General features: G+C 41.7%; 1 non-coding gene across 1 annotated transcript; it reads right to left on the bottom strand.

The window, feature by feature from the left end:
* Positions 1-233: 233 nt before the first annotated feature.
* Positions 234-341, bottom strand: LOC112780498 (small nucleolar RNA R71). The gene has a single exon (XR_003191331.1). It is a non-coding gene; the product is annotated as a small nucleolar RNA R71 (small nucleolar RNA).
* Between the last annotated feature and the right edge of the window lie 4,789 nt (positions 342-5,130).

The raw sequence follows: 5,130 nt of genomic DNA, 5'->3' as shown, positions 1-5,130 counted from the left end.
ATGGACTTCCATTGGAAGATCCTCATCAGTTCTTAGCTGAGTTTGTGCAAATCTGTGACACTGTCAAGACCAATGGGGTTGACCCTGAAGTCTACAGACTTATGCTCTTTCCTTTTGCTGTAAGAGACAGAGCTAGAACATGGTTGGATTCACAACCTAAAGAAAGCCTAAACTCTTGGGAAAAGCTAGTCAATGCCTTCTTGGCAAAGTTCTTTCCACCTCAAAAATTGAGCAAGCTTAGAGTGGAAGTCCAAATCTTCAGACAGAAGGAAGGTGAATCCCTCTATGAAGCTTGGGAAAGATACAAGCAATTGATCAGAAGGTGCCCTTCTGACATGCTTTCATAATGGAGCATCATAGGTATTTTCTATGATGGTCTGTCTGAACTATCCAAGATGTCATTGGATAGCTCTGCTGGAGGATCTCTTCATCTGAAGAAGACGCCTGCAGAAGCTCAGGAACTCATTGAAATGGTTGCAAATAACCAATTCATGTACACTTTTGAAAGGAATCCTGTGAATAATGGGACAAATCAGAAGAAAGGAGTTCTTGAGATTGATACTCTGAATGCCATATTGGCTCAGAATAAAATATTGACTCAGCAAGTCAATATGATTTCTCAGAGTCTGTCTGACATGCAAGCAGCAATAGGTAGTACTAAGGAAGCTTCCTCTGAAGAAGAAGCTTATGATCCTGAGAACCCAGCAATGGAAGAGGTGAATTACATGGGAGAACCCTATGGAAACACCTATAACCCTTCATGGAGAAATCATCCAAAATCTCTCATGGAAGGATCAACAGAGACCTCAATAAGGTTTCAACAACAACAATGGTGGAAGAAACATGTTTAGCAATAGCAAGCCTTTTCCATCATCTTCTCAGCAACAGACAAAGAATTCTAAGCAAAACCCCTCTGACTTAACAACCATTGTCTCTGATCTAATCAAAACCACTCAAAGTTTCATGACTGAAACAAGGTCCTCCATTAGAAATTTGGAGGCACAATTGGGTCAGCTGAGTAAAAAAATTACTGAACTCCTTCCTAGCACTCTCCCAAGCAATACATAAGAGAATCCCAAAAGAGAGTGCAAGGCCATAACAACATCTCACATGGCCGAACATGGAGAGGAGGAAGAGGCAATGATTCCCGCTGAGGAAGACCTCAATGGACGTCCACTGACCTCCATGGAATTCCCTAACAAAGAACCATGGGAATCTGAGGCTCAGACTGAGACTATAGATATTCCATTAAAATTACTTCTGCCATTCATGAGCTTTGATGAATATTCTTCCTCTGAAGAGGATGAAGATGTTACTGAAGAGTAAGTTGCTAAGTACCTTGGAGCAATCATGAAGCTAAATGCCAGGTTGTTTGGTAATGAGACTTGGGAGGATGAACTTCCATTGCTCATTAAAGAACTGGATGACTTGACTAGGCAGAAATTACCTCTAAAGAGACAGGACCCTGGAAAGTTCTCAATCCCTCGTACCATAGGCACCATGACCTTTGAGAAGGCTCTGTGTGACCTAGGGTCAAGAATAAACCTTATGCCTCTCTCTGTAATGGAGAAGCTAGGGATCATTGAGGTATAAGCTGCAAGAATCTGACTAGAGATGGCAGACAATTCAAAGAAACAGGCTTATGGACTTCAAAGAAACAGACAATTCAACTTTACTCTAAGATTGAAAGAAAAACAAAATGAAAATAAAATCAAGTTGAGTAAAGTTGGGTTGCCTCCCAACAAGCGCTCTTTTAAAGTAACTAGCTTGACAGTGAATTTTCTTCCTTTCCTCTCATGAATGAGCTCTACATGCTCTAGAGATAGGACACGGTTCACTGTATGTGGTAGGACTGGATTCTTAGTGAAGATAACTCTCATGCCAGGTGAGAGGCCTTCAGTTGGGACTTTCTTGTCCCTCAAGCCTTGAAGTACTTTCTTTTTAGTACCTCTGTGCTTAGAGCTTGTTGAGGGCTGCCCAACACCAAACTTAGAATTGATGTTTGGGGGCTCTGTAGAGCTCTGCACAAAAAGAGAGGGTTGGCATACTAGGTGTTGCACTACTATCTCTCTTTTAAAGGGTGAATTAGGATGAGGCATTGGTGCACGAATTGTAAATCACACTTTTCACAACTCGTACCACTAACCAGCAAGTGCACTGGGTCGTCCAAGTAATACCTTACGTGAGTAAGGGTCGATCCCATGGAGATTGTCGGCTTGAAGCAAGCTATGGTTATTTTATAATTCTTAGTCAGGAAATCAATGATAAGAGTAATTATATTTATGAAGAGTAAATAGCCTAAATTAAATAATACTTGTTATGCAGTAATGGAGAACAGATTGAGGTGTTGGAGATGCTCTGTCTTCTGAATCTCTGCTTTCCTACTGTCTTCTTCTTCACGCACGCAGGTCTCCTTCCATGGCAAGCTGTAGGTTGGTGGATCACCGTTGTCAATGGCTACCATCCATCCTCTCAGTGAAAATGGTCCAAATATGCTGTCACCGCACGGCTAATCATCTGTCAGTTCTCACTCATGTTGGAATAGAATCCATTGATTCTTTTGCGTCTATCATTACGCCCAACACACGCGAGTTTGAAGTACGTCACAGTCATCCCTTCCCAGATCGTACTCAGAATACCACAGATAAGGTTTAGACTTTCCGGATCTCAGGAATGGCCGCCAATAATTCTAGCCTATACCACGAAGACTCTGATCATGAACCAGAAGGCTAAGAGATACACACTCAAGCTAGTGCAGATAGAACGGAGGTGGTTGTCAGGCACACGTTCATAGGTGAGAATGATGATGAGTGTCACGGATCGTCACATTCATCAGGGTGAACTGCGAATGAATATCTTAGAATAGAAACAAGCGTGATTGAATGAAAACAATAGTAATTGCATTAATTCATCGAAACACAGCAGAGCTCCTCACCCCCAACCATGGGGTTTAGAGACTCATGCCGTTAGAAATACAATGTAAAGTGTAAAATTGTCATGAGGTGCAAAATAAATCTCTAAAAGTAGTTTTTATACTAAACTAGTAGCTAGGGTTACAGAAAATAAGTAACTAACTGCAGATAGTGCAGAAATCCACTTCCGAGGCCCACTTGGTGTGTGCTTGGGCTGAGCATTGAGCTTTAAACGTGCAGAGGCTTCTCTTGGAGTTAAACGCCAGGTTGTAACCTGTTTCTGGCGTTTAACTTCAGAATATGGCAGGAAGTCGGCGTTTGAATGCCAGTTTGCATTGTCAAAACTCGGGCAAAGTATAGACTATTATATATTTCTGGAAAGCCCTGGATGTCTACTTTCCAACGCAATTAAGAGCGTGCCAATTGGGTTTCTGTAGCTCCAGAAAATCCATTTCGAGTGCAGGGAGGTCAGAATCCAACAGCATCTGCAGTCCTTTTTCAGCCTCTAAATCAGATTCTTGCTCAGGTCCCTCAATTTCAGCCAGAAAATACCTGAAATCACAAAAAAACATACAAACTAATAGTAAAGTCCAGAAATGTGATTTTTACATAAAAACTAATAAAAACATAGTAAAAATTAACTAAAACATACTGAAAACTACCTAAACACAATGCCAAAAAGCGTATAAATTATCCGCTCATTAGGCATATTGAATAAGATGTGACCCTCCCCTATCTTTAGGGTTAGTTATCCCTTAGCCACATCTATGATAGCATTAGCTATGGCTAGGAAAGGTCTTCTAAGGATGACACAGTCATCCTCATCCTCTCCTATGTCCAAGACAATGAAGTTTGCAGGGATGTAGTGGTTTTCAACCTTAACCAAGACATCCTCCACTAAGCAATATGGCTTCTTCATGGTCTTCTCTGCCATCTCTAAAGAGACATGTATAGCTTGTACCTCAAGGATTCCCAGCTTCTCCATTACAGAGAGTGACATGAGGTTGATGCTTGACCCTAGGTCACATAGAGCCTTTTCAAAGGTCATAGTGCCTATTGTGCAAGGAATCAGAAAGCGTCCAGGGTCTGGAAGCTTTTGAGGTAGCTCTTGCTGAACCAAAGCATGGAGTTCTTTGGTAAGCAATGGAGGTTCTTCCTCTAGAGGCTTTGTACCAAATAGTGTGGCATTCAGCTTTATTAGAGCTCCTAGGAAACGAGAAACTTGCTCTTCCCTAGTGTCTTCATCCTCACTTGAGGATGAGTAGTAATCAGAACCTATGTATTGCAGAAGTGCATTCAAAGGAACCTCAATTGTCTTTATGGTTTCCTTTGGTTCTAGGCTAGAGGGTTCTTGAGTGGGATTTAGGCACTCATAGGGTGTGCTTTGGTTGGCATTCTACGCTAGCTTTGTCAGCTTATTGGGTGTTGAACGCCCTTGCTGTCCACCCTGACTGGCGTTAAACGCCAGTCCCTCTAGTACTCTGCGTGTTGAACACCCAGCAGGGATGTCCTTGCTGGTGTTCAACACCAGCTTCCCTGGGCTAGTGGGCGTTGAACGCCCAGTGAAGGCTTCTTCACTGGCGTTCAATGCCTTCCCAATCTCCTCCAATTCGGCCATGTCTTCCATGGTTATGGCCTTGCACTCTTCTCTAGGATTAATCTCAGTATTACTGGGAAGAGTTTCAGGAGGAATCTCAGGGATCCTCTTGCTCAGTTGACCAATGATGAGCGGATAATTTATACGCTTTTTGGCATTATATTTAGTATGTTTTTAGTATATTTTAATTAGTTTTTAGTATATTTTTATTAGTTTTTATTTAAAATTCACTTTTCTGGACTTTACTATGAGTTTGTGTATTTTTTTTTATTTTAGGTATTTTCTGGCTGAAATTGAGGGACCTGAGCAAAAATCTGATTCAGAGGCTGAAAAAGGACTGCAGATGCTGTTGGATTTTGGCCACCTTAAATCAAAGTGGATTTTCGGGAGCTACAGAAGCTCAATTGGCGCGCTCTCAATTGCGTTGGAAAGTAGACATCTTCGGCTTTCCAGCAATATATAATAGTCCATACTTTGCTCGAGATTTAATGGCCCAAACAGGAATTCCAAGTCAGCTCAAGAATTCTGGCGTTTAACGCCATAACTGGCATAAAAACTGGAGTTAAACGCCCAAACTGGCACAAAAGCTGGCGTTTAACTCCAAGAAAAGTCTCTACACAT

Source organism: Arachis hypogaea, chromosome 19, assembly GCF_003086295.3.
Source record: "Arachis hypogaea cultivar Tifrunner chromosome 19, arahy.Tifrunner.gnm2.J5K5, whole genome shotgun sequence".
NCBI lineage: Eukaryota > Viridiplantae > Streptophyta > Magnoliopsida > Fabales > Fabaceae > Arachis > Arachis hypogaea.
This window is presented reverse-complemented; position numbering and strand designations above follow the sequence as displayed.